This window comes from Mauremys mutica, chromosome 2 (genome assembly GCF_020497125.1).
Source record: "Mauremys mutica isolate MM-2020 ecotype Southern chromosome 2, ASM2049712v1, whole genome shotgun sequence".
NCBI classification, from domain to species: domain Eukaryota; kingdom Metazoa; phylum Chordata; order Testudines; family Geoemydidae; genus Mauremys; species Mauremys mutica.
The window spans coordinates 44,227,482-44,246,365 of record NC_059073.1 but is presented as its reverse complement, the minus strand read 5'-3'; the positions used below and the strand labels follow the sequence as shown (position 1 = coordinate 44,246,365).

The 18,884-nt window shown below is 41.5% G+C and overlaps 1 long non-coding RNA gene across 1 annotated transcript in view; it reads left to right on the top strand.

Moving 5' to 3' along the window:
- LOC123362917 overlaps positions 1-18,616 on the top strand; it is a 90,487-nt gene extending 71,871 nt beyond the window's left edge. The window contains exons 3-4 of the long non-coding RNA XR_006576641.1: positions 15,051-15,209; positions 18,474-18,616. This is a non-coding gene — a long non-coding RNA (uncharacterized LOC123362917). The remainder of the gene's footprint in view (positions 1-15,050; positions 15,210-18,473) is intronic.
- The last annotated feature ends 268 nt before the right edge of the window (positions 18,617-18,884 follow it).

Below are 18,884 nucleotides of genomic sequence, written 5' to 3'. Positions count from 1 at the left end.
AGCGGGACAATCAGCGAGTTATCTCAAGTGCCTATACACAAAAGCAAGAAGCCTGGGGAACAAGCAGGGAGAACTAGAAGTCCTGGCACAGTCAAGGAATTATGATGTAATTGGAATAACAGAGACTTGGTGGGATAACTCACATGATTGGAGTACTGTCATGGACGGATATAAACTGTTCAGGAAGGATAGGCAGGGCAGAAAAGGTGGGAGAGTTGCGTTGTATGTAAGAGAGCAGTATGACTGCTCAGAGCTCCAGTATGAAACTGCAGAAAAACCTGAGAGTCTCTGGATTAAATTTAGAAGTATGAACAACAAGGGTGATGTCGTGGTGGGAGTCTGCTACAGACCACCGGACCAGGGGGATGAGGTGGACGAGGCTTTCTTCCAGCAACAGAAGTTGCTAGATCACAGGCCCTGGTTCTCATGGGTGACTTTAATCACCCTGATATCTGCTGGGAGAGCAATACAGCAGTGCACAGACAATCCAGGAAGTTTCTGGAAAGTGTAGGGGACAATTTCCTGGTGCAAGTGCTGGAGGAACCAACTAGGGGAAAAGCTCTTCTTGACCTGCTGCTCACAAACAGGGAAGAAATAGTAGAAGAAGCAATAGTGGATGGGAACCTGGGAGGCAGTGACCATGAGATGGTCGAATTCAGGATCCTGATACAAGGAAGAAAGGAGAGCAGTATAACAGAGACCCTGGACTTCAGAAAAGCAGACTTCGACTCCCTCAGGGAACTGATGGGCAAGGTCCCCTGGGAGAATAACATGACGGGGAAAGGAGTCGAGGAAAGCTGGCTGTATTTTAAAGAAACCTTATTGAGGTTGCAGGAACAAACCATCCCGATGTGTAGGAAGAAAAGTAAATATGGCAGGCGACCAGCTTGGCTCAACAGTGAAATCCTTGCTCGTCTTAAACACAAAAAAACAGCTTATAAGAAGTGGAAGATTGGACAAATAACCAGGGAGGAGTATAAAAGTATTGCTCAGGCATGCAGGAGTGAAATTAGGAAGGCCAAATCACACTTGGAGTTGCAGCTAGCCGGAGATGTTAGGAGTAACAAGAAGGGTTTCTTCAGGTATGTTAGCAACAAGAAGAAAGTCAAGGAAAGTGTGGGCCCCTTGCTGAATGAGGGAGGGAACCTAGTGACAGAGGATGTGGAGAAAGCTAGTGTACTCAATGCTTTTTTTGCCTCTGTCTTCACAGACAAGGTCAGCTCCCAGACAGCTGCACTCTGCAGCACGGTATGGGGAGGAGGTGACCAGCTCTCTGTGGAGAAAGAAGTAGTTCGGGACTATTTAGAAAAGCTGGACGAGCACAAGTCCATGGGGCCGGATGCGCTGCATCCGAGGGTGCTAAAGGAGTTGGCCGATGAGATTGCAGAGCCATTGGCCATTATCTTTGAAAAATCATGGTGATTGGGGGAGGTCCCGGATGACTGTAAAAAGGCTAATGTAGTACCCATCTTTAAAAAAGGGAAGAAGGAAGATCCAGGGAACTACAGGCCAGTCAGTCTCACCTCAGTCCCTGGAAAAATCATGGAACAGGTCCTCAAGGAATCAATTCTGAACCACTTAAAGGAGGGGAAAGTGATCAGGAACAGTCAGCATGGATTCACCAAGGGCAAGTCATGCCTGACTAACCTAATTGCCTTCTATGATGAGATAACCGGCTCTGTGGATGAGGGGAAAGCAGTGGATGTGCTATTTCTGGACTTTAGAAAAGCTTTTGATACAGTTTCCCACAGTATTCTTGCCAGCAAGTTAAAGAAGTATGGGCTGGATGAATGGACGGTAAGGTGGATAGAAAACTGGGTAGACGGTCGGGCTCAATGGGTAGTGATCAATGGTTCCATGTCTAGTTGGCAGCCGGTATCAAGTGGAGTGCCCCAAGGGTGGGTGCTGGGGCTGGTTTTGTTCAATATCTTCATTAACGATCTGGAGGATGGTGTGGACTGCACCCTTAGCAAGTTTGCAGATGACACTAAACTGGGAGGAGTGGTTGATACGCTGGAGGGTAGGGATAGGATACAGAGGGACCTAGCCAAATTAGAGGATTGGGCCAAAAGAAATATGATGAGGTTCAACAAGGACAAGTGCAGAGTCCTGCACTTAGGACGGAAGAATCCCATGCACTGCTACAGACTAGGGACCAAATGGCTGGGCAGCAGTTCTGCAGAAAAGGACCTAGGGGTTACGGTGGACGAAAAGCTGAATATGAGTCAACAGTGTGCCCTTGTTGCCAAGAAGGCTAATGGCATTTTGGGTTGTATAAGTAGGGGCATTTCCAGCAGATTGAGGGATGTGATCATTCCCCTCTATTCAGCACTGGTGAGGCCTCATTTGGAGTACTGTGTCCAGTTTTGGGCCCCACACTACAAGAAGGATGTGGATAAATTGGAGAGAGTCCAGCGGAGGGCAACAAAAATGATTAGGGGGCTAGAGCACATGACTTATGAGGAGAGGCTGAGGGAACTGGGATTGTTTAGTCTGCAGAAGAGAAGAATGAGGGGGGATTTGATAGCTGCTTTCAACTACCTGAAAGGGGGTTCCAAAGAGGCTGGATCTAGACTGTTCTCAGTGGTAGAAGATGACAGAACAAGGAGTAATGGTCTCAAGTTGCAGAGGGGGAGGTTTAGGTTGGATATTAGGAAAAACTTTTTCACTAGTAGGGTGGTGAAGAACTGGAATGGGTTACCTAAGGAGGTGGTGGAATCTCCTTCCTTAGAGGTTTTTAAGGTCAGGCTTGACAAAGCCCTGGCTGGGATGATTTAGTTGGGTTTGGTCCTGCTTTGAGCAGGGGGTTGGACTAGATGACCTCCTGAGGTCCCTTCCAACCCTGAGATTCTATGATTCTATGATTCTATCCACCTAATAATACAATACAACTGTCACATTGTCCGAGTGGCTCACAACTGTGAGTGCCCATCTCAGGGCAGATGGTCAGAAAACAAGGGCAGACACCCCAAACTGGTGGTATGTCTATAATTAGATTTCACCAAGCCAGTAACAAATGCGACCTCCTGGATCATTATACCAGTCTTACCAAGGAGTCACTGATAGTCCCCTTAGACTCTCCAGTCTAGCTTGCCACCCAGGCAAACTGAACCTTGTGATGATGGTCACTTAAACAAAAAATCACACCACATCAAGTTGCTCCCTGTCCCAAGAGATCAGTCACTTACCTCGGATCAATTGGTTCTCTGGATCTTACACCAAAGACAAAGCTGGCAGCCAATTCTATAGTAAACTAACCATAGGTTTATTAGCTAAGAAAAGGAAAAGAGAATTACTGAGAGGTGAAAGCAGGTAAAATGTATGTACGGATGAATAACAGGGCATGGCTACACTTGCAGATGTAGAGCATTTGAGTTAAACCCGCCTTCGTAGAGCACAGTAGGGAAAGCGCTGCAGTCTGTCCACACTGACAGCTGCAAGCACACTGGCATGGCCACATTAGCAGCTCTTGTTATGGCCACAGAGAGCAGTGCATTGTGGTAGCTATCCCAGCATGCAAGTGGCTGCAATGTGCTTTTCAAATGGGTAGGGTGGGGTGGAGTGTAACAGGGAGTGTGTTGTGTGTATGTGGGGGGAAAGAGTGGGTTTTGTGGGGGGTGAGAGCATGTCAGCATGCTGTCTTGTAAGTTCAGACAGCAGCAGATCCCCTCTCCCCCCTGGCTCTCTCTCTCTCTCACAGCATTCCTCAGTAATGGTTGCTTTGTCTCAGAACAGATAAGCATGCCGGCTGTCAGAAACGGCACTTTCAAAGGGCATATCCACATTCCTGCAGCGATTACAGAACAATGACAAGAGTGGCCACTTGACTTAAGGGGATTATGGGATGTTTCTGGTGGCTGATCAGAGCGCAGTAATGCAACACTTTGTTCACACTGATGCCCAGGTGTTTCAGCCAATGTGCACCAAGCGTTAATCTTCTCACCGAGGTGGAGTACCAGGAGTGCTCTAGCCCTGGAGTCAGAGCGCTCTATGTGCCTTGCCAGTATGGATGGGGAGTGAGCTAGGGTGCCCAGGGCTGCTTTAATGTGCTCTAACTCGCAAGTGTAGCCAAGCCCACAGTTTGTAACTCCAATGGTGGCACTGATGTAAAAAACTGCAGTTTCCCAAAAGTCTTTCGGGGCTACCCGAAATAACTCTGGAGATCTCCAACATCTCGTTCCATTTTCCTGCTCTCTTAGAATCCAAATAGTCCAGAGATGAAGGATCTTTCTTGAATCCGTATTTATAACTTCTGACGGTGTCTCTACCCATCTGGGCTTTTCCTTTGATGACAATGGGTGAGGAATGTACTTTGAACCTCTGATCTCCTGTCATTTGTTTTGGAATTAGCACCTTTTCTGATTAAAAAAAAACAGGAGTACTTGTGGCACCTTAAAGACTAACAAATTTATTTAAGCATGAGCTTTCGTGAGCTACAGCATCCGAAGAAGTGAGTTGTAGCTCACGAAAGCTCATGCTTAAATAAATTTGTTAGTCTTTAAGGTGCCACAAGTACTCCTGTTTTTTTTGCGGATACAGACTAACACGGCTGCTACTCTGAAACTTTTCTGATTAAGTCATTCATTAGCATTCCCCAAGGTATCTTTCATGTCTGATGAGTTATTTAGTTACAGGGGTATTTGCAATATAAATGTTTGCTATTACATTATAACAGGAACAGATTAGTTAAAACAATGCATGTAACATCCCATTAGTTTCATGAAGTTTAAACACCTAAAACACTAATTGCTTTGATCTATACTAACACAAAAGTGAATTGACCGGAATATACTCTGACATGACCCGGTCTGCCAATGTTCACAACAACCATATACTGAATGGGATACTGATTTGTGACTCGGTCATTTGGAGCTGGAAATACATTATTTTGATCCAGACCAGGCATCTCCACAAAGGATTACAAGAAGAAACTGTTTTCTCATTTTAGAAACTAAATAGGACATTGGAGTGAGGTGCCATGGAATTGGAAAGGAGTCGTATCTATCTAAAACGGAGAATTTAAAAGGAGGAGAGAAGGTTGCTAAGGAATGACATGTGTTAAAGAGTTCTTTTTTCCTTCATTTTTTTTAGTGCTCCTAAATGAAAAGCAGCCCTGAACCAGCCATAGAAATATGATAAAATTAATCATAGATAAAAGTTTATTTTAAAATTGTTTAAGAAGACTGAAATAGTTAATATCTATATATTTTAATATTTTCTATTGAAATTTGCTTTGAATGGTATATGTACAAACTTGATCTACTTTCAAATATATTGAATTGCAATAATTTATTTTGTACAGCTATAGGTATTGTAATAATATACTAAGCAGAAGCAAAGAAACACATGGTAACAAATAGGGTTATTAGCTAAATTCTTAAACTGATGGAATTACAGTGTGCCATGGTGCTGTTCACCCAACAACAGTGGAATGTTTGGTAGGATTTTGGGTGAAATTTCTAGTGTTCCATTCAAAATGAATAGGAAACTCTGAGTTCCTTCCAGAGCCCCTCTGTTTTTAAGTGAGACCAAGGGAATGAAGGAATAAATATGCATATAGACTTTGGAAGAACCAGTGACATTCTTTGAGGTTTTTCAACAAACCTATGTGGTTCTCTGCAAAAGTTATATGGTAGGAATGCATCAGTCTTCACCCTTATCATGACAGTTTTGCCACAGACTTCAGTGGGAGCAGGACTTGAGCCTTGGCATTGTGACATGTGGCAGAGGGGGGGGTTGTTTTTGTTTTTTATTAGTAAGTCATAACAATAAGAGATCTGTTTTCTCATTAAATTGTCCCTGCAAACATATTGGATCCAATTCAGTCCTGGTATTAGTGGGCACAACTAATTGTGGTGAAGACAGTGAAATAACTCCAGGTTTACATCTGACCCATAGATTTTTAATAGAGAACATATCAGGTGTTTAACACGGCTGTGCCAGCAGTTTGCATAGAAACCAAACCAAGCTCCAAATCAGAACATCATTATCCTAAGCATGTTTCCGTTTGTTGGGGAGACAGGACCTTAGTTTGTTTCCACGTGAAACGTGGTTACAGACCATGTTACAACAACATTTAAAACCATGCCATCAGGGTTGGTTGATAGCATGACTTCTGTTAGCACGGTGATTTAAAAAAAATCCTCCCTCTAGACTGGATACAAAAACTTGTAAAACTGTGGTAGCTGCAGACACATTGCAGTATGGTAGAACTATGTTTGACAATCAAATCTGAAAACAGCTGTAGCAACTGTGGTTCTGCTTCTAGTATCCATAACTTAAATTAAACACTAATTTGGAGGGTATTAGAGGTCCAGTGTCAAGATTTCTTGTTTCCAATGTATCAGAGACTTTTCTGTTGTGATTTAGGGCTATTGAGAGAAGATATGTACTTGAGAATTGTTTAATATTTTTAAATATGCCCCAAACAAACAAATAACAAAAGTCAGACTTATTTTAAAAAGCCTAATTATGCAAGCTCCACAAACCATGTCACATTTACAGCTTTACATAGGATTAATGTACCCAGCACCTGTTTCTCCAGGGGATGAAGAGGATGGATCCTTTTGTGGATTGAGTCATGAGTCGGGATAGGCTGGTCTTATGGTTAAGATGCTGACAGGGACTCAGAACATCTGGCTTCAGTTCCCAGCTCTGTCATAGACTTCCTGTATGACCTTAGACAAGTCACTTAGGTCCTGACTGAGGGCAGCACTTAAGCACCTGCTTAACTTTAAATTTGAGATCAATGAGATGTAAGCACATGCTTAAAGTTAAGCACCTGTTAAGTGCTTTGCTATATTGTGGCCCCTATTCTTTCTGCCCCTCAGATTCCTATGTGTAAACTTGGGATTAGAATACTTATTTTCTCCTCTCTAGATTGTAAACTCTTCACCGTGTCTCACTATCTGTTAAGCCGGTGGGCTAGGCACTGGACAATCTCAACTGGGGCCTCCAGGTCCCACTGTAATACAGATAATAATGGAACAATGGGATGCTAAAATACACAGGCTGCCTTTTGAATGCGACAGTGAGGCTAAAACTATTTAACCAAAATAAATAATGTGGATGGAAGGGATGGAAAGTCAAATGGCATCTGCAGAACCCAGGTCGGCAATGCATGGGCACTGCTGAGGAGTTGAGAAAGCTTTCCAAGTTGTTTCTAAAGAATTGTGTGGTATTTGAATGGCAGACTAACTGACTATCAGCTGAACCAGTCATGTGGGAATCTCTGCATATTGCGGGTGCCAGTTAAAAAAAATAATAAGGAGGGCCTTCTATAATTTTTAGATCCTCAAGCTTGAGTTAGATTTTGAGATGATTCAGAGAGAGCTCACTTTGGATGCTGAGTCAAATGCATTGTACATTGACTGAGGGCAATATGTCCTGGTGACGCAGAAGCCAACAACAGCGTTGTAGGAAAAACATAATCACATTATCCAAAACAAACAATAAACAGAAGATCTTTATTGCAACCAGAGAGAGGAAATTAATAATAGTAGACCCCCTTTTCCTGTGATCTGTGTGTCGTTACTTAGACAAGATGGGGCTATTACAAGAGGCCAGTTTGGAGGAAAATGTATTTGTAAATCTGCTTTATGCAGCTAAACTCCAGATGAATTATAATAACATAATATGTATTTTTGAGGCTCATTCCCCTCCTTCCTAGAAAATAATTTAGTAAAATGAATTCGTACCACATTCTAGATGAGAACATGGTCAAGTGATGTTTATAAGGAATTGCTGGGTTGTTTTTTCCACATTCTCTTTGGGCTGAAACCTTAAATGATGAATAAATATCTGTTTGTTGGGTCTGCATTCCTCACATCTGATTTGCAGTATTTTCTGATATTCAGTTCTACTGATCCTCCAAATAAGATATAGTGGAACCTAGAAAATTATTTGTCATGAACAATTTACCCAGTGAAAGTATCCCTTTCATCAGTTTGTGAATTATTCATGAAAATAATTTGATTGTTATGATGCATTTGTTCAGAACTGTTCCTCAATCACACTATACAAACATATTATTATGGCAGTGAAGATGTTATGGTTTTGGACTGGGGTCTCCCAGGTAGACAGCCCAGGAGCTAGGACAAAGGACAGAACAGAGTGTTCCGAAGCATCTAGTGCAGGGATTCTCAAACTGGGGGTTGGGACCCATCAGGGGGTTGTGAGGTTATTACATGGGGGGTCATGAGCTGTCAGCCTCCACCCCAAACCCCGCTTTGCTTCCAACATTTATAATGGTGTTAAATATATTTAAAATGTTTTTAATTTATAAGGAGGGTCGCACTCAGAGGCTTGCTATGTGAAAGGCGTCACCAGTACAAAAGTTGGAGAGCCACTGCTCTAGTGTTCAAAATGGAACAGAACTTTCTAAAGCACTTGTAGACCCAAGTGGGAAACAGCTGTTCTTAGTGGCGGGGCAGTGGTGACTGAACTGAGGTTTCTGGAGTAGCATATGTCCAATTGCAACCACCTTTGTTTAAAATCAACAGTGCTTATGTACATAGTCTAAATAGTATATGTCCTTAATGTAAATAAAATGCACTGGGCCTCTCTTGATGTCACTGACTTCTGCAACAATAGAAACTGACCTAACACGAGGCCTCAAAATCGGCCAAAAGGCAACAATATTTTGGCTTACCATTTATTTGTGAACTCTTCAACTACATCTTTGACTATTTGCTACATCCCTGGTGTGTGAATGGCCTCCTAAGTCACATGGCATGTCTTGTTTCTACTCCCTGACTGGACAATTGAGTGGGTGAGTACATCTGGCTCAAATTGAAAATAAGCATCTGTGCAAATAATATTGTTTGCATATGAATACAGGTATTCACACAGAGAACAACTATTGATTGCCCAGCTGTTTCGGCAAGCAGAAACCCATGTGCACAAATGTTTGTGGAAAAGTGAAGAAAAAGGACCACAAACATGGCTGAACCAAACAGCTTTCCAGAGTTTCAACAACTGCTCAGGAATGTTTTCCAGTATTTGCCCTTCTCTAATTTGAATTTATTTGAAAGTTACTGACCAGACACATATTTTATTATTTTTTGACCTGATTCTGTAGCCCTTAATCATGCGAGTAGCCCCATTGATTTCACAGGGCTACTTGCATCACTACAAATGCCTAAAAAGAAGTTTGAAAAAGGAGACTGCTTAAACCGTACTATTTCTACGGACATGCTTTATAGCTGAAAATTGTCTGTTGTTTCCATTAGTTAGCCTAGCTAAAATGACCTGCTGGTAAATGTTTCAAGGACTAGATCATAGGGAAAGGAAAACTAAGGACATATTTGAGTTTACAGAGATACCTAATTTTCCATCACTTAATGAGTATCTTCTTTATCTTACAACTTATGTTATTCATCAAGTAATTCATGACACTATTTACTGGAAAGTAATGGCTCCATATACCAGAAAGCTAGTTTAATCTGCTACTCGTTGTTTTTCATCCATTAAATAAAACTGACCTTTCATCTTTAGCATTGTGCTTCCAATGAAGACTTGCCAGAGAAATTAAAAATCTGTCTCATCAGACAGCTGCAAGGCATCCTACATAAGTAAAGAGTGCCGGTATCACCATCACCACATTCAGTGATGAATGAGTCCATTTCACATAACCGCAAAGCCGGCAGTGTTTTTACAAAGCCAACAGCATACAAATGAATGAAAGAGGCTTGTGTCCTGGTTGGAGGATCATTGAGGAAACAATTTACAATGACTTAGAAACTGAAACTTTCAAGGGCAGTGTAATAAGCACGTGCAAATCTGAGATTTGCCCTGGAAAGTTTGAACAGGATCATGGATTAGGCATTTCCCCACAAAATGGTCCTTGTGTGTTTTTTCTAAGGGCCAGATCCCTTGGGATCCTTACTCATTCCTGACACAGGCTAAGGTTGATAGGCCAGATTATCCACAGCCCTGCAGCAAGTGAATACAAAATAAGTGTAAAACTCTGCCAAAGCAGAATGGTAACATCTTATACTCGCCTGACTATGCAAGGTGATGAGCCACATTCTCCAGTGTCTAATGGGTGCCTTCCTTGTAGCAGGACAGAAAGTTGTTTTGCCATCCATTTTTTTAGTGGAACTCCCTACTGATTACATTTGAGAATTCTACTTAAAATGGGTGGATGGCATCATATGGCCCACAAGTCTCCCTCATGTAAATTGTCCCAGCAACAGAATGTGAGTCTGTCAGGTGGTGCAGAAAAAATGAAGTGATGTCATACCGGGGCTGATCCAGAGCACATTGAAATCAGTGGGAAGACTCTCGGTGATTTCAGCTGGGTTTGAATCTAGCAGGGCTTAAGATCTGTAAAAACCTTAGCATTTGCCTAGTGAGCATGCTCAGAAGTAATTTTCATAACTTGTAACTTTCATGTTACCTAATTTTTCCACCCTAAACCATACAGACATTTCTCACTATGGGCTATTTACAGGCAGAGTTTCAGATTTTAAACATTGGCCATTTTTGTGCCAGCTGTATTCAAAAAGAGTGGTTAGAATATTTTGCAATGGGAAAAGTGAGGGTTTTTTTCTTCCATAAATCAAAAACATGGATTTGATGAAACAAAAAAACTTCCAAACCTTTAGGTAGAGATAAAGCATGGGAATTCTCAGTCTAAAACATAAATATTTTGGTAAGTTATGAGTGTTTAAAAATAGGGGCTTACAAGTAAATTGTTTTGTAATCTAAACTACAGCAGACATAACCAGTGCCTGAGATAAATGAGGTAGAGTTATTCGCTACATTGCATTTCAGAAAAGATCATAAGGTGAAAATTCTCATGAAAAATGGAGGTGATATATTTAACGTGGAGGGGTCTATAGATTTAGTTTCATTGTCATAAGATACATTATTTTCACAGTATATTGTTCATAAAGGGAGTCTACCAATGAAAGTTGGTGTTCATTATCTTCACAGTAGCCAAATCTGTGTAGCTAGAGAATAGGTATAAATAATCTCCTACCAGGACAGAGGTGCCTGTCTTTTAGATTTTAAATTCTTTCTGATTGTAAGTGCATTGGGGTGGAGCTTGTTTGTATGGCCCCTAGCACAATGGGGCCCTGACCAACTGAGGCCTCTGGGTGCTACCACAATATAAATGTTAAATTAATGATTTCTCTGTGAATGTTTATAAATTATGCAAGTTAGTGCATTGATACTGGTGGTCAAATGTGCTTCAGGAGGAATGCTGCTCAAATGCAGGGATCAGTAAGGACGTCTTTTTCCCCTTGTTTTTATACCATTGCACAGTGGCTAGGTGCATTATGGTGGAGGGTGTTTTGTTTTCCACTAACTCATCATGTCTTGACCATTGCTGGTGACGTTCGCTGGAATACAGTAGATGAATCTTAATGGTCTAAGCCACTATGATAGTTCTGATGTTCCTAATATGGAAAAATAAAGGTCCAGATTCTGCAGTAAGATCTGTTCACTTTGTTCCATTCAGGCAATGCAACATGGCCAACTCTGTCTGCAAACAACCAGCAGAGAATTCCTCTTGTGGAGGAGAATAGCATGCGCTGATAAAGCTAACTAAGACAGAGGTTCTGGCTCCTGCACCAGCTGTCCCCTTAGACCACCATCAGAGGAAGAAGTGTAGTAGGGTGGGCCAGGATTGTGGCAGAGCACAGTCCCACCACCTCTATTCTTCATTGACATTGTGTTGTCACCAGCAGCATAGGGCAGCGCCTGAGCCGCTCTAACTAATGCTGAGGCTGAGCAGCATGGATTCAGGGAGCTGTAATCAGCTTCTTGATGCCCCTCCACCACCTTCCTCCACCACCAGAGCTTGGATGCAATGGAGACTGTAGCCCATTTTATGTAGCTAACAATGGCTTGGTTAAGAGGGTTTTTTCATCAGTGAACTGGAACTGACCCTGTGGCTGTGGATTAACTTATCCTAAACAATGAAACTGTCTTACAGCTTTAATGGGCTTGTTCTCAAAGGTGGATTCATAAAGTTAATACATGCATAATATATACCGGTACACTTAACAGATGATCAGACTCGCACAAGAAAAAAATCACTATCTTCCACCTTGACCTCATTTTAACCAATGTACTTTTACCCTAAGAGGGTTTGAAGATATAGACTGTCTGAACTCTAACATTCATTACAAGATTTCTTTTCAAATAAAGCACTAGTGACAGCATAGTTAGAAATGTGTAGACTCAAATGTTTCAGAAATTACTTACGTTTATTATTTCCATTTTTATAGTGTCCTAAGTAAATATTTTATTAGCCCACAAGCGCACAGCTCAGGACTTGATATTTTAATTTGCACAGGGAAATACAAAACCCTTCTTTCTTCAACTGTCCAGAGACACATAGTCTGATTATTAGTGTTCAGGGAGTATTTTGAGTAATGTTTATTTCGTTGCTTAGCTCATTATAACTATTTGTTTTGGGGCATTTTCAAACTTTTAATTAAAGTGGAGAGAGGATCTGGGTAGTCCTATATGGTATAAAGTATGCGCACACTTAACGTACTGTATTATATATGAATATTTAATAGGGTTTTAAAAAAAATAATTTTAGCATGCACACTTGTATGCACAACTGGTGACTCTTTGCACAAGATTTACGTGAAGTGGTTTTAATTTATAATAACAGTTCTGTCTAATCAAGCACACACTTCAAGAGGATTTGGAGAGTAAAATCTTTTCAAGCATGTCACTCTCACCTAGCAGCTATCCTTCCTGCATTTGGACAGTCTCAAATGAATTGCTATTATATTAGTTACACATATTTTAATATGTACTGCTCTTTCTCTTTTTTTTGTCCCATGATTTTCTAAGGGTTGCTTAATATCTTTTTAAAAAGAACAGGAGTACTTGTGGTGCCTCAGAGACTAACAGATTTATTTGAGCATAAGCTTTCGTGGGCTACAGCCCACTTCATCGGATGCTACTCTGAAACCTGTTAATATCTTTAGCATGTTCCTAACATGTGGACATTAGCCAATATTTGAAGTCATTGTCTGCTATTTTCAAATCCATTTGAGATTAGCACATATATATAAGCAAACTGGAACACCCAGTTTTCAGTTTGGAAAAACTCTTTCCCTTTGTCTTTTATGTGCAGCTTATGCACACATACACACAGCCTGACTCTCCACTGTTGTGCATTTTGTATAGTCATTTGCATCTGTGGAAAGTGAGTGCAGAGTAGAACAAATTCAGAATGGTAGGTTTGACATTCCCTTTCCACAGTTGCAAAAGCTTGCACAACTCGCAATGCAGGACAGATGCAAGCTCTTTATGGGCCAGATCCTCAGCTGCTGTAAATGGGTGTAGCCCATTTGAAGTCAGTGGGACTAGACTGATTTGCATGATGATGTAGGCTTTACACCAGTGGTGGGCAACCTGCGGCCCCCGGCTGCACGCAGCCCATCAGGGTAATCCGCTGGCCGGCTGTGAGACAGTTTGTTTACATTGACCATCCACAGGCACAGCCACCCGCAGCTCCCAGTGGCCGTGGTTCGCCGTTCCCGGCCAATGGGAGCTGCGGGAAGCGATAGGAGTCCCGGAGTGTGGCTTGGAGTTCAGAAGCATATGTTAATCTTAACGTGAGGCAGAATAATTTGTTCTCTACAGTCCTCTCGGACGTGTAACCGTCTGCTTTGATTTTACACACAAATTTACTAATGAAAAGGTCCCAATGCAGCGTTAAGCACTCAAGAAATTTACACTGATTCAGCACAGCCCCAGAGGATTTTGGTACCATTTTATATATGGGGCAGATGAGCATTCTGAACGTTCAGAACATATACGTAGTGAGCCTCTCCGCAGGCATAAACTGAGAAATAGATATGAAAATAAAGTGTGAATTTGTTAACCTTCCAGATACATTCTGAAGCCCATTATTTTTTCCTTTAGGGAAGAAGTGGGTGAAGGGATATAGAAACTATTAAGAGGCTTTATCATTGGGCTTGTGCTGTATATGGAATGTGTGTGTGTGTGTGTGTGTGTGTGTGTGTGTGTGTGTGTGTGTGATTAATTTTTTCTTTATTTTCATAAAGAACCAGCCAATGAAAAGTACAAAAAGGTAAATGACTATGTTTCCAAAGACCACATGTTTTATGGGATCACCAGTAGAATCATGCAATTTTACAACTTGTCACAGCTGCAAGACCAGACAATACCGAACCTGATAATACTTCAGAGAAATGATACTATCTGTTTTTAAAAACAACTAAACACACTCAGAGTATGTGATAGCTGCTTACTGATAGACAAATATATTAACTATATTAAGGTTATCAATTTGAACCTAAGATATCCGAGGATTTCACCAAAGCTACCAGAATACCATTCATCTCCCACAATAACCTGAAAATTTCCAAAACCAACATGTTTTAGGAGAGCTGTGGTGAAAGCCACAAAATAAGTGCTTCCGGACTTCCACTGGTACGATATCAGTTGGAGGAAATGCCATGTATGGATGCTACAGGAAGGATTTTCCATGGGAACATGCTACATGGTTGCAAAGATAAATGGTGCAATCTGTGCTTAGGTCAATTGTTTGTATCTAGAGCAGTGAACTGGGGTAGATGAGCCTTATAAATTTCAGCAGTAATCACTCTCCATCATGTACTATAGTCTGGACAATGTAGCTAATTGGATCTCAAGATGCTAAAATGTGCTGTGCAATGAGGGCAACAGACAAATCTGCTCATTAATATTTCTCTTCTTGTTTTTACTCAGACAATTCACCGGCAGATACTTTGGTCCTTAACTATCTTGAAAGGAAGCACATGCAAACTACTAATTTAATCAGTGTCACAGTATATCTGCAGAACTTCAAGAGCAACATCTCTGACTTTAGTATTGGCCCCAGTCCTGCAATTGGAATTGAGAGGGGAGAGCCATGTACCCATGTGGGAGTCCCTTTGACTTCAGTAGGGTTCTGCACAGGTGCAGGGGTCTGCCCAGGCAGCAGTGATGGCAGGATGAGAGCTCTGTGTGCATGCTGGAATAGCCATTTTTGCAATATCGGCTCATTTTCATCCTGCTTTTATCTTATACAGACAACTGAATATGCTGCACCAACATCGGCCTCAAGACTTCATGGGACTTTATTTGTGCACACACATCCAGAGCCCCACTAAAAAGTGCCTTCTTAGGTCCTTTATTCAATGCCCCGCTGTGTTCATTCAAACATCCAGCAAAGAGTGTCCAGTAAACAGGTCTGTTTGCCACCATGCTGTTCTGCTGGTATTTTACTTATGCCACATTCACATTGTATGTATCATCTTAATTGTTTCATAATGCTGTAAAAATTGGCCAGTGTAATCAACAATGCTGGAGTGCATTAAGTGCAATCTTTTTAAAATGTACTAAGATATTAGTTCCATATGATAAAATACATAAAATACAATGTAGATTTCAATGGGATCAGGAAAATGGGCTCTTCTCCACTTATCTAAATACTGGAAAGATACATAAGTTATTAGCTTTATGTCAAAACAATGATGTCCTGAGGCACTGGGTCGATGGGAGACACTCTCCTCATTCCGGTGGAGTATCGGAGTCAACGGGAGAGCAATGGGCAGTCGATTTAGCGGATCTTCATTAGACCTGCTAAATCAATCCCCTAGGGATTGATTGCTGTGCGTTGATCCCCCAGAAAGTGGAGACAAGCCCTGAGATTTAGAAGAGGAAAGACAGAGAAAGGCACACAACACTTTCATATAGTGACTATTCACCCTCATTGAAGATAGATCTGCCTTACTCAGGCACATCCAGATCTGAACGTCTCCAATATTAGGATCTGTTCAAATATGGGATTCCAGTTTGAGCCCATCTCTATTCTTGATACTTTGAATTATTCACTAATGTTGAGGAGGAGAGTCTGTGGGACAGTGAGGGCTTGTCTAACTTAAAATGCTACAGTGGCAGCGCTGTAGCACTTCAGTGTAGACACTACTTACGCTGAGGGAGGGGATCTCCCATCGGCATAGATAATCCACCTCCCCGGGAGATGGTAGCTAGGTCAAAAGAATGCTTCTTCCATCAATCTAGTGCTGTCTACAGGGGGACGTAGGTCAGTTCAACTGTGCTGCTCAGGCATGTGGATTTTTCACACGCCTGCACAATGTGGTTAAACTGACCTAATTTTCTAGTGCAGACCAGGCCTAAGAGGGAATACCTAGGACCATACTATACCTGGCCTGGTACAGGTGTGCCAGCAGGGTGAGATGGTGCCTCCTTCATGTCTGTTCTCCTGGTTGGGGCCAGCCACCATGGGTCTCTGGAGTGCAGGCACAGTGTGAGGCTAACATTGCATGTATGCAGATCTTCCCAAAGGGCAGCGTGAGGACAGTTTCACATCCTGTCCCAAGCTGGCAGAGCTGTCCAGGGACACTTGGGAGCACACGACAGGTAGTGCCATTTTAGTAAATGGAGCATTGTCTTTGAGAGGCAAATTATGATGTGTTGCTGTTGAGCCAGCTGGAGCTCTCAAAATAGAATATGAACTGTATAAAGATAACTCCGTGAAAACACTACTGGAAATCCAAATACTTATCTAATCTCTACATTTGGCAACCTGCGCTGCATTACTGATTGCTCAAACTGGTGAAGCAGAGTATGACTTTTACACCCCAAGGAAAGTTAGCCAAGAAAAAGAGTACCATTTAGTTCAGAGGAAAGATGTTCATACATTTTTATATTTTAATGACCCCAGTTGAGAGCTTGGAAAATTAAAAGGGCACATGGCCAAGAATAGCTCAATGTAATTCTACTGAATGCAGGCTAAATAAGGATCAGCCCTATCTAACTTCTCAGAGGTACATTAACCAGAGACACTGTATAAAGTTCCAAAACTATCAGATGCCTAAAAGGGATTAGGGGATAACTAAAGTGAAGAAAACCAATTTATTCATAATGTGAAACAACAGCTCATAGAAACTAATGCAAGACAGTTCTATGGGAGACAGAGACACAGGAAATGCAAGTCCATTTGTTTAGAGAGAAGGGGGAAGTTGAATATTGCTGGATAAAACACTGCAGCCTAAGTTGAAACTATTTCCAGGTGTATAACTTAATTAGGGGGGAAAAGGCCATTCTAATGATCTGTTGTCAGAAAAAAATAATAAAGGGAACTGTAAACTATTCCCTAACAAATAGTCATCCACCTATAGGGGGTGCTAAGCAGCACATGTGCATTTATTCAGTCCTGAAAAATGACAGCAATGGCACATTAAGGTTGAGAACAGAGCCCACAAGGTTGTCTTGCTTTCTGTCCCCTTCCCTTTTACTCCACTCCCTCTTGATCCTAGGCTCCCTTTGATGGGTGCCCACTTTCCTTTTACCCACAATCTACAGGCCAGCTTCTTAGCTGGTATAAATTGGCTTTTATTATTTATACCTGTTGAGGATCAGACTCTTTTGCTCTTTTGTAGGCACATTACAATAGGGTCTTTTGCAGAGCTCTGCACAAAATGTCACAATTCACAATTTTCGGTTCACAGAATTTTGCATGAAAATTTTCAGTTTCTCATTATGTCCCATCTCCGAGATTTGCTTTAATTTCCATTTTGACAAAAGGACTACTTTTGCATTGAAAGACTTCAAAAATGCCAATTTTCAGATGTTTTCTAAATGAAAGTCATAAATTTCACATGCTTTTGCTTGTGAAAACTGGCCCATTTTCACTGGAAAGTTGATCTGGTTTTACTCAAAACTAAACTAAACTAAACTAAACTAAAAACCCATGGATCTCATCAAAATTTGCCACAAAATGGGGCCATTTTTTAGTTCTTCTGAAATGTGCAAGAAACAGAAATATGATTCACTTTGCATTTCATAGAGACTATGTTGCGCACTTCTAGTATTTCTTTACAAGTTCAAATGCCAAGAGACAACAGGACACTGCTGGGACATATTTATTTTGAAGATACAAGTGAAGCAGGCAAAGGTACAGAAACATTTCTACAAGACAGCAGGGTATAAAGACTGAAAGAAAGGCAAACTTGCTATATCACAAACACTGACACTTTGAAAGATATCCAGTCTCTGTATGGTTGCTCACATACTTGAATACATTGCATTGGGTTGCCTGTACCTACTTATTTATTATAACATTTTCTTTTCTTACTAGACAATGTTTGCTTAATTTACTTTCCTATGTAGTCGTTGTTAAACTAAAAGTCAATACAAAACCACTGAAAAATAAATATTTCCTATGCCGAACTCAATCCTCATCCTCACGAAAGTCACGGACAAAATGACCAGTCCTGCCTCTATGTAAGACACACTAACCATAGTTGGGGCTCAATCCTCCTCCTGCTGCAGTCAGTAGTAAAACTCCCAGCAAGATCACTGGCTCAGAATCAGGCCATAAACCATCAAATGCCCATGCATCAATGTTTGTGTTTCAGTGAGTGTTGTGTTGCACCCATTCCTGGATGTCTGGTGTCACACTCACACAGCCTCTCGTTTTTTCCTAGGCCAGGTGCTCTCTGACTTTTGGCAGTACTTCCCTGTCCTGCACTGGAGAGATTGCAGAGCTGTCGGCTGGCTAACTGTTGCACTGGGGGGAAAGGCAGTACCCAGTAAGGAGCCAACAATGTAAACAAAAACAGTTTTCCAAATGTACCACTAGTAAATAAATAAAGAACTACATTGTCAAACTGAGATCCAATATACCTGCTCCTTCTTGCCTTCCTTCCATTTCTAATGCAGCTCTCACCTGGCATATATGATGTAGGAATTTGTTTGGCCAAACGATAAGATCTTGTAAATAGATGTCACCAGAGACTGTCATCCTAGCTCTTTCTACAGCATTGCTTCTTCTGATCCACAATGCAAGTGGTATGGGAACACAGCTTGAATGTTCAAACACATATACAACAGCATTG